The sequence below is a fragment of the Protopterus annectens genome, chromosome 3.part0, assembly GCF_019279795.1.
Source record: "Protopterus annectens isolate FY-2018-M chromosome 3.part0, PAN1.0, whole genome shotgun sequence".
Lineage (NCBI taxonomy): Eukaryota > Metazoa > Chordata > Ceratodontiformes > Protopteridae > Protopterus > Protopterus annectens.
The window spans coordinates 391,839,463-391,851,547 of NC_056731.1; positions in this window are offsets into that span (position 1 = coordinate 391,839,463).

Consider the following 12,085-nt stretch of genomic DNA (forward strand, 5'->3'; position numbering starts at 1 on the left):
TGAATCTGTGGTGTGTCAGTGTGATAACCTTGTCAATGTTTATACTAACTGCTTTCAGTTTCTCTGTGAGAATTCTGTGATTTGAAGATTCTGAGGTAACTCAAGGACATTGTGCATAAGACAGCCCACATCCCAGATTGTCTCTCTTAACATTTTGGCGAGAAACTTATTAAAAACTAGTGACAAACATTCATTTAGCAGTGTAAATGCATCTAAACATGACAGAACCTCCACAATGTATTCCACAGATCATCACAGCCTCTATGCAAGTGAAATTAAACTCAAAATTACCAACAAGCAATAAAACTCAGCATTCTTCTCCCAACTCAATTTTCATACAAATCCTATTATTCACTGTGCCCACACAGTCTAAAGCATTTCTATATATTAATAAAGAAAAGAAAAGAGAGTAGAAAATAAAGGGGAGTGAGGCAGAAATAAAGAAATGTAAGAGAAAGCTGTAAGAAGTATATACAATGGAATGTTACTTACTGTTTATATTAATAGAGTTAAAAATAAAACATATTATTTACTCTTATTTAGTTCTGATTATTATTAGTTAAAGCATGACAGATTATTTACAAACAAGCATAAGCAGTATAATCAAGAAAGTATAATTAGAAATAGCATTTGAAGAACTTATAAACTTTTACAAGAAATAAATATGTTATTATTCTATTAATGATATTTTCATTACTGTTCTCTCCTGCCCTCCCCACCCTTTACCCACTACATAATCTAAATAGAATGTCATTGTTTAAACAAAGAAAATAATAAAAGAAGAAGGAAAAAAAAGGTAAAGATAAAAAAAGTATCAAATTACTAACCTTACTTTTTCAGAAAGAAAACAAATCGAGTCACAGCCTGCCATTAAATCCTCAGGCATTTTGACTGGTTATGAAACAAAACATTTCTTTGCACATAGAGAATAACTTTGATTAAATCTTTTCCAAAATATTTGTGGCTTTCTGGAAATGCAGGAACTATATTCAAAAAGATTAATAATTAACTAAAATGATGAGAGAGAAAAACATATAACAAATCATTTGTTTTTAGTCTCTTCTTCTTCTCTGAAGTCTTCCAGGAAGCTTCAGTTGCCAATCTCTTTAATGAAGAACTAGCCCATTCCATTTCTTCTATTTTATCCAAAATCCTTTTTCTTTGACAAACAGTAAAGCAGAGTCTAAATCATTGAAGACCTTAGGACCATCAGGAAGGAAGATTTTAAGCTTGGCAGGAAACAGAAGGTATGTTTTAAACTGTGCTTTTTTAAGCTCCCTTATTAGTGGCAGAAAAACTTTTCTTTTAGCAATTACCATGGAAGAATAGTCATTGTCAAAACGCACAGTTGTCTCATTAAACTTAACAGGAGCTTTAGCCCAAGCAGATTTAAGAACCATCTCTTTATCAAAAGATGATAGAAATCTAACTATAACTGATCTAGGATAGTTTTGTTAGAGTTAGTATTAGCTATAGATCTATGTGCTCTTCGATACCAAAAGAGAATGCTTCTGGTAAATCTAAAGTTTTAGGGAGCCATGTTGTTAAAAAGAAGTAATATTGTTACCTTCAATATTTTCTGGCAGTCCAAAAATCCTAATGTTATTGCGCCTAGATCTATTTTCCAGGTCATCCAGCTTTGTTTGTAAATGTGTATTTTGTTTCAGCAGAAACTCAATGTTGATTTCCTGTTCTTGTATTTTATTTTCCATGTCATTCACAGCTTCTTCTATGCCTGTCATCTGGATCTTCTGTTGTTGCAGGTCCATATGTAACAAGTCTATTTGTTTTGTAGTTTTTCTATGAAAGTGTCTATTTTAGTATCCATTTTATCCATCTTAGCAGTAAGTTGCTGGACTATAATTATCAGAGACTGAAGTTCTTTCTTGATGCTGGAGTCTTGAGAATTTGTCTTACTGGAACTCATTTCAGACTGATAAACTGACAGGAAAATTTCCAAAGTAATTTCTGACAGGAATATTATTAAGATTTCCTTTCTTTTTTAGATATAGTTCAAGAACTATATAAAACAAACATATTTAGAAAGAAAATTACTTCAAGAATTAATTTTTTAAGTAATTAATTCCTGTCAATGTAATGAAATTGGTGGAGCTGAAGAAATCTGCTGCTATCCTGTGTTCATCCTTGGCCACGCACCTTGACATACATTTTCTGAACAATAAGTATGAAATGCTAATTCTTGCCATTTCTGACTGACTTGTGAGCAGCTAGGAGAAGCCTTTAACAAGCTAAGGGTAAAGGGTAGCTAAGTGGCTTAATGGTAAAGGTATTCACCTTACAACACAAGGTGCAGGGTTTGATTCTCACAAGAGATAATTGGCTAGGCTTAAAATGGTTCACAAGGGCAGTTAGGTTAGTATGGAACTATTAAAAATAAATAAATAGTATCATTTATGTACTCAGGCTAGGTTGTGCCACCTGCATTATCACACTGTTCTAATTTTGATGGGGTTCAGTGACTTCCGCCGACCAGAACAGGAGCTCATCATTAGTTACTTGATGTGTAATGTTAGTACTCTCTCCTAAGAGAAAGATTAGTTTAGCATGTGCTGTATCAGTTCCTCAGACTACAACTTCTCTCATGCCACCAGTGACCATAACACCAAATATTTTATGAAGACGGTAAAAATAGGAGTCAAAATCAGGGACATTCTGCAAAATCATGGGATATTAAGAGGTTTGAATCTAATATATGGGCTGGGCTGGCCTGGCAATTGCTGAAGACAGGTGTATAGTTATGAAAAAAGAAAAAAAGAACTCATTTGAATTAGTGCCAAGTTGCACTTCAAATGTGTTATAGCTCACAATGTTTTACTGCAGTGCCAGTTTTGACTTAGAAAGTTGGGTACTTTTTCATTATCAGGGCAACACTGTTAAAGCGGTTCATTGAATTCTGAATCCAGTGTCAAACCTTTTTTTTTTTTTTTTTTTTTTTTTGGAATGTTAATCTTAACAGGTTGTGTAACTTATAGCTTTTTTTGTAAAATATTATCCATTTAATAATTTCACACACTTGTGTTAAGATTAACATCAAAAAGAAAACAGGGTACGCCAGTAGATTCGCAGCTGAGGAACCGGTTTGAAAGTGTTTGCCCGATAACAAAATCGTAATAGAAACAGTAAATGACTGCTATTACGGATATTTCTCCATTGTAGGCAAATCATGCATACAATGAAACTTATTCAAAGAAGTCTACATCAAAATCTTTACTTATACTTCCTTGGCACCTTGCATCTGCGACGAAGCGATTACCGTCATGATATAGTAAGCGTTTTTTTTTCTTTTTTTAAGCGTCAGCTACTGATGTAGCAAGGCATTGCTGAGCAGGGAAATATGCTAGTTTTTAGGAAGTACGTCTGGTTATTTTACAAGGATTTTACATTAGTAATTCAAGGGCCAAGCCTGATGATAACAAGTTTTGTGTTGGAAGCACTTCACGGCAAACATTTACATAGCTATTGGCCTGTCTTTGTAACATCATTTCACATGCCTAAAGGAGAACAGAAATCTGTTGGATTTACATATATTCAGCATGACTACGTCTTTTTACACGTTCACCACAGGGACATGGTTGATTGTATGCAGTAATTGTGGTGTACATATCACCATCTGATAACTGTGGAAAAAATAAATACAGGACTGTTGCCTTAGTTTGATGTCTTGCTTTATTTTATACTTTCCGTCTTTCTAACTTATCAGGTCAACACTTTAAAGTGATCATTCAGCTGTAATGTAGTACCTTAACAGCTCTGTCAAGCCGATGTGTGCAAAAGTCACAATTAAAAGTTATTTACTACTAAGTAATTAATAATTCAAAGTAATACTTCTCACTTTGACATGAGGTTATCGGACATGTTAGTGGACTGGATTACAGCTGAAAGATCACATTAACAGTGTTGCCCTGATAATGGAAAAGTACTGAAAGGTTGGAACTTGGCTGAAGGAGTTGGAGAGGTCTTGAATTAACATGCATTTTTCTAAAGTAAAGTAGCCCTGCTGCCATCTTTGATTCTCATCTGAGTCTCACACAAGTCTTTCTTAAGATACAAAATGCATAGTTTGATGCAGTATAGCTGCTCACACCGACTTTCCATGATTATTGTAACTGCAGGGTTACGGTCACACAGTATATCTAACCACCAGACTGCTAAGTCGTTGACTGTGTTGAATCAGTGAGCAAACACCTATAAATCAACATGCAGTGCTGCAGTGCAGACATATTTTAAAGATGGATTTCTGTGGGTTTCTCCATTGGGGCCAGCAAGTCCTCCGTAGCATTTTCTTTTATGACTGGCATAATTCGAAATGGGGGTTGATTTGTACATAGACCCTCTAACTTAAGTATAATGTTTACACAATGAGCTGAAGAGAGGTCTGTATAGCAGTAAAGGTGCCCTGTCTTACCCCATTGTGTTACTATTTTTATGACGTATGACAGGCTTTGGTACACCAGATAATGGCATTCTAAGCCTACTCCATGAAACACAATGCCCATGAACAGCACACTACATGTTAAAATATGACATGACTGTCTCTGAACTTAGGTACTTTAACTGTTACAAGGATTATTGGTGTTTTTCAGATCGTTCAAGTGTTTTATCTGTCTTTATAAGCCTCTCATAGGTTTGCTAAGCCTTTCACAAAACTCAAGCAGAAGTTAGGCATAGTTAGGCATATTTTTTTTACTTTTGGAGGTGTTGGTATGCCTTGTATGGCTGTCACTCTAATGGGTTCAAATGACATCTCTTTGTCTGAGAATATGAATTCATAAAATTAAAGTACATCTTTATTAGATTTTCGTTTGTTTCTATTCATGGCTGGCCCTTTTTTTTTTTTAGTCTGTTAAGCACCTATTTTTATGTCTTCCCATACAAAATTATATCACTGTAATTCCTTATGTTATTTATACCTTGTATGATTTGCTATATTACATATTGACATATCTCTGATCCAGAACTAACCCCCCCCCCAAATCATGTCTGTGCTTCTCATCAACCACATGTATGATAAAGGTGGTTATGTTTCTGTTGTCTTTGTTTAACCCAAGCTTTTGTTAATCAGATTTGAAATTAAATTACTAAACATATTTGCTCTGCTTGGTTTACTTATTGCAATTCCTTCTACAGCAAACAAGTATCTCTTTCTTCTTCTTTATTGGCTACGCCATGACAATACAAATTCTCACTTTTCCAAACTTCTTCGTCTTTTGGGGTGTAACTGAGCTGAGTTTTATGATGTAAGATCAGATGCATTTTCACTATGTCCACATTGATATATCACATCAAAGTAGACTTGTTCATGTATATTATATTAAGGTTTATGCACAGCTTGACTCAGTGAATCCTTGATTTTATAAATCATTCAGGCATATTACTTATTTAATGGGTTGTCAAAATTTTAATTTTTATAGTGCCACTGCTTATGCTGTCTAGCATTTTTGTCACTGCTGGTGACATAATTGTAGTCAACAGGCTTGATCCAGAATCTTCTAACACACTGAACATGCTTTTGCTACTCAGTTAATTATTTTTAATTTTTCTTCAGAACAGTCTCTCCTGAGGATAGGTATTACTTACATGCAATGTTTATACATGCTTTCTTCTGTATTAATTGTGGGCTGACCTTTCTGTAAATGTCACTTGCCTGCATTTTAACTGATGTGGTTATGTCTTCTAAGACAAGTATATTTACCATTATCTTAATGCATTTATTGCTTTTATTCTCATTTACTGTTCACACAGTTGGAAATGCTTGCTTAGATATTTTATACCCCGAGCAGACTTATAAGAATTTGCCTCAGGTAGATAACAAATATTGAAGGTGTGATGGGGAAGAGACAGTCAACTGGGAACATATGCTCTGGGACTACAATGAGCGGGCAGATTTTAAAAATTCCCTACTGACTACACTGTGAAAAATGTTGGGGTGGTAAAAGGCTGTAACTAAGAAAATGATTCTTTTGAGCTGGGACACGGGATCTGAAGTGCCTAGACATAGTAAGGCCTTATTAAGTCTAATTCTGTTGTTTGTCAACAATGTAATTAACGAGAAAATGGAAATCATATTTTAAAAGAGAGAAAATAACTGGAAGATGGACCTTTAGAAATGGGAAGGAGCTAATTACATAGATATAACTGGAAATTGGGGGAACAATACATGCAGAATAATGTTCAGGGGAAGGATTAAGAGTGAGATTTAAGGGAATGCGTAAATCCAGACATTTATTTAATGCTAGTTTGATGATAGTTTCAAGGAAAAAATGTATGGGATGTTTAAGGTATGTAAATGGAAAAGTTAATATGTTTTTTTTTTCTGTTCTGTTAATGTATGTTGTCTATGTCTTATGTGATGATTTTAATAAAAGTGTTTAAAACAATGAACAAGGAGAGTGCATTAAAAAGAAAGCTGTAGATTCACAGCAACAGATTAAACTGCAGTAAACCGTGGACAGGAAAAAGAACATGGACAAGTGCAGACATGTTGCTTAACCTGGCTAAGTGTGTTTTCTTAGCCATGTTTAGCAAGAATGATACATATGAAAAACACAAATACAGCAATTAACTGCAGCAAATATGGTTAGAAAGACCTTCCATTCCCTTTTCCTTGATAACAGCAGCTCTTATAAAGCCATGATTAGCAACAGGAAATATACAAATAAATAAACTGAAGTAATGCTAATAACTGCAGGACCAGCAGTCACAAGGATATGTGTGTATGTATGTGTGCATGTGTGTGCGCACGGATCTGTGTGACTTTCTGTGTGTCTCTATACCTTACTTTGTATGTGTGTGTGTGTGTGTGTGTGTGTCTGTGTGTGTATGCATCTGAGTTTCTGTATAAGTGAGACAGTGTTTCTCTCTGCATCTTTTTTTAAGTCTATATTTCCCTGTCTGCGTAAGTGTACATATGTGCGTGTGTGTGTGTGTGTGTGTGTGTGTGTGTGAGCATGCACGCGAGCTCTTGCGCGCGCGCGCGTGTGTGTGTGTGTCTGTGTGCAGACATTATTAAATACTTATATAACGTATATCTTGGCTCTAAAATATAATCTATATCAAGTTTAAAACATTATGCATTGAAACTATAAGTGCAGTAATGCCCTCCAGGGTAAGAATTACAGGGAAATGATGGAACTTCCAGGAGTGGAAAGATCCTCTGTGTACCGTGTCAGGCCACACAACACCCCTGGTTGGTCTATTTTTTATCTGTAATGCCTACCTTGTTGGTTATTACTACTTGCTTAATTGTTTAATTATTCCTTTTTCCATATTTATACTTTTTATCTGCATTGTTAATCATACTCTTATTTTGTTTTTGTTCTGTGAAGTTATTAAAGTTAAGCATTCAGATATCCAGATAAATATTGAAGGTGACTGGTGGCATGCTCATAGACATCAAATGGTGGTAAGCAGCTATAGGCATGTTTTACAGGCTGACTTTAGTGATGTGTGATAGAACTATTGCTGCAACATCTACAGATTTCAGGGGAAGACATTCCCTAGCTTTTCAGGCAGCATTCAATGAGTGTTCTTCTTTCATCTATATGACATAGATAATCACTCTCATCCTGTTCATCGATATCAGTATAAATAGCAAAGGACAGAAACAGTTTTCAAGAAATCCAGTTTAGTATGGCAACAACTGAGAAAAATTAGGACATTGTAGGTGTAACCCACTGTGGTGTTCAACAATGACATCGAGGGACATGTCAGTGTGACAGGTGCAATTCATTAATACAGTGAATGACAAAGTAGACAGGGAAAGGGAAATGATGGGGGGAGAAATCCTGAAACAGATGCTGAACTAATAGTAGAAAAGTCATGATGACAAATCAGTAACAGGCTTGGATGCATACAGAGAGGATAAGGAGAACGATTCTTAAAATGGTCAAATTACTAAGAAAAAAGTAATGGATCATAATAAATCATATACCTGCACTGAGTGAACAGAATATAGTGATACCCTTTATGTGAACTTGCCACCTCATCAATATTGACCTTTATGGTCCCAACAGAAACCTATACATTTCAATGTCAATTTTACGAATACAATGGAGAAATTTACAAAGAAACTTGATTAACCTTTACATTTCCCTTGGTATCTTGACCACAAATTCTATATTAATTACTGCACTAACACATAGCAAACTTTATGAGCAATCTGCATCTGTTAGTACTTGCCATTTAGCTAAGTTTTTTTTTTGAATTGTTTGTTTGAGCTGTTAAAGAAGTCATGTGTTAGTAAACAGTACATTTATTTTAACAGCATAAAACTGTAATATAATAAGTATAATGGCAAAAATACCTGCACACAATACTCAAGGTCAGGCCTGACCATTGTCCAGCAGTGCAGAAGTGTTAGCTGTTACTTCTATAGTTTAATTCCATGAGGACACACTCAGTATTCTATTAGCTACTGCTATGGACCTCTCACTCTGCCTGTGGTAGTAAGGGCCATCTGAGATCAACATTCTCAGATGCACTTTCCTGCAGTGTTCCTCTCAGTTCCACTTCTCCCAACTGATGTTTTACAATAGGGTTGCTGTTATTGATGTGCAGTAGTTTGCATTTGTTAGCAGTTAACCTCAACTGCCATCTTTCTGCCCACCTGGTCATCCTTTCCTAGTCCTTCTTTAGACCTTTTCACCTGTCCTCCACTGCTGCCTACCTGGCTGTCTTTGTGTAATCATTGAAAAACTGACCTTGTTCTCTGTTCCATTAGATATGTCTGGAACAAACACATTGAAGTACATCGGACTAGCTACTTCCCTTATTCCTGGTATTGCCTAATCCACTGCAACCCTCTGTGTCCTAACCATCAAATAGTAATTTATTTTATTTATTTATTGCTTTTGTTTACTGGGAAAGTCTGACTGGGCACAGGACCCATTTTCAGCAGAGACTCAGAGAGAAAGGCTCCAGTGTACGAATAGTAGTAATAGACAAACTGATACTAACATTTGAAAGGCAGTAATATACAAAATGGTCTTTACAACATTTTTCAGAAGTGAGAGAACTGCATTTCAAATATGGTAAAGTATACAGACAGCAATACTATTTCTATATGCAACAGAAAGCAATGTCTTACAAGAAGTATAGTGGTGAGAGAGCTAGAGTTGAAGAAATAGAAGACAAGGGTTGTTGAGGGAGGAGGAATATAACAAAAGGGGGTGATACAGTGAGTTACAGTATGGGAAGGAGGAGGATATGCAGCTATCCAGCTCCTCATTCTTGGTTGTTCCTTCAATCCCTCCAGGTTTTGTTGCATCTGCCCCTATATGATAGTGTTAAAGGCCTTAATGAACCCCATGAATTCCACATCTGTTGATATCCCCCTAAGTTCTCCTATAATCTCTTCATGAAACTGGATCTGCCAGACAGCCATTTCTGATTATAAACTCATACTGTTTCTTTGTCCTGGAAATTGCTATCTTTTAGGAAATCAACACTATTTTTCTTTGGGATTTTTGCCATGACTTTTCATGCCACTTTTGTTAAGCCAACAGGGTTCTAGTCCTCAGATTTTTCTTACTCCCTACTTGTACTAGGTTAATAGTCATACCATCTTCCTGTTATCAGACACTTCTTCACAGACCAGTGAGCTGTTTCAAATCTCCATTAGATTCCTGGGGCTGATGAGAAGTAGGCCTCTTGGTCACTGTGCCTTATCCTCCCATAGGATAAGCAGTTCTCTACCTTCTTCTGCTCTGTTCTGCTATCTACCTAAAGATTAATTAATTTTGACTTACCACCCTCCCAATATGCACCCTCTTCTTTTTTTCTTTCAGTTGTGAATACTGAGGAAAATTATTCATTCAGTTATCTCTGTTTTTTAACCTGTCTTCCACAAACTCATCAAGCTGGCCAGGTCTGCTCCTCTATTTTTCCTTTCTGCTATATACCCCCCCAAAAAACATTGTTTGTCTTCTTGACTCCATCAGCTAACTAATTTTTGGCTTGCAAACTTTACAGGCTTCATCTCCTTTGTTGCCCTTCTGCTTACCTCTTTGTATTGCACCTTCACCATCCCTCCACCTATTCCCTTCTACTGATTGTGCACTTCAGCATTTTGCCCTAATACCTCACATTCCTATGCAGCTGTATTGATATTCTTCTGTTTTCCTTTTGTATCTCTTCCTTAAACCCTTGTCAGCAGTCCATAATAGTCCATCACAATTCATTACTATGGATTGTTCAGACTCTCTCAGTCTACCTCTAGAACCTTAACTCACCTTTAACCCTCTTCTCCAGTTCAGCATAACCTATTCCTATAAAATCTATCACCATCATATTTGTTTCTGATTTCTTACCCTCAACCTCAAAGCCATGCATTGGCATTTTCAGTACTGGTTAATGGTGCATTCATCTGAGCATACCTGACCTCCCCCACCCTGGTTAGGGCCATGTCCAGAATTCTATAGTTCTGGTACCATCTTGCATCAGCTTGCTGTGGCCCTAATGGTCCAGGACTTCATTAATTTCCCTGTGTCAAAGGAAAAATAAACTTCAAAATGATCAATACACGGCAGGTTCAGGTTAAGGCACTTTAATCTTGCAGCAAGGAGACAAAAACGTGCTAATACAGAGTTTGTCTAAGTAAAATCAGGAAGTAAGGTCATTTTTATACATTTTCTAACAAGACATTGCCTACCAAGCTGACGTAACAGATCACAAGTTTTAATATCATTACTTCATAGCAGCTGTTTGTCCATGATTTTCTGCTTGCACTATCAATTTTATGAAAAACTTCCTAAGAAAAACAACGTGGCCTTGGTGACCACCGGTTAGATACAGCTTCCCACTATGTTATGTTACCATTCAAGGTACTATAGCTAATTCGAGCACAAAGCACGTACAGATTCTTCAAGCAGTCTTTTGTTTCATGTATCTCTTCTTTTCCACAGCTGTGCATGTTCTCATAACATGAACAGAGCTGATTGTTTATATTCAATCATATTATAGAAAACAGTATTGTTCTATTCATACCCTATTCATTCATTTTCCTGACCTAGCAGATAATTACCTGCTTCTCAATACATTTCCAAAAGGCATAAACATGAATTTTGCTGTGCTAGCAAATACTAAGTCAGGGTGCATCTTGCAGTTTCAGAAAGCATACTGTAGTTTGAAAAATCATTTTATAATTTCATACAGAATTAAGCTGTACATAAAATAGAATGAAATGTGCTAACTCTTTTAGCTTCTAATAAGCACTAAACATATATTAATACATATTTTTCTAACATTTCCCCCCTGTTAATACTTTTTATTCTATTTTCAAAAGCATAAGCAGTTTGCTTCTTCTCCTAACCTCTTCCATTTCGGATTTGCAGTTAAGAGAGTTATTCAGTTTAAACTTATGAAAGCATTTCAGTTTTCAACAACTCTTCAATTTCAGTACTTTGATACAAAGTCTCAGAAACTGATATGTCTATAAAATCTTTGATTAACTTTTTCATGCAGGGAATACCACAACAAATGCATGCTCCTAATAGGAGTAATCCCACATAAATGCAATCAGGATGTTCATTAGGATGGAACCCCACCCCCCCAAACAAATTCTGGAAAAAGTCCGTCAGAGGGTTTGGGCCTGGTTTGGTCATGGCCGACACTTGCTGGATCACCTCAAGATGGTCGTTTATCTCATGCTGGTTGTCAGGAATATACGAACAGCATTCTTCTTTGATTAAAGTGCACGTACCACCTCTCGCCACTAGGGTGAAGTTGAGAGCCATGCGGTTTTGAAGCACCACAGTTCTCATAGCATTTAGTTCATCAGTCATTAATTCGAGAGCAGAAAAAGTTGCATTGCTCATAACTTCGAGAAGTTTGGGCAGTTTTCTCAGCTCCCAAATCAATTTCACTGCGCCATATGCAGGGGCTATGCCTGCCCATGATATAATAGTGTCACTCAAGCCCATGTGTGTCAGTTTATCTTTGTTTTTCATGGAATTATGGTTTCTCCATCCTGCTTCGATTTATCCCACTGGATTCTCAGGTCTCTTGATTGGATTTCCAGGTTTACTGCTGACCTCTCTGACATTTCGAATTTTCCCTCGAGGCAAAG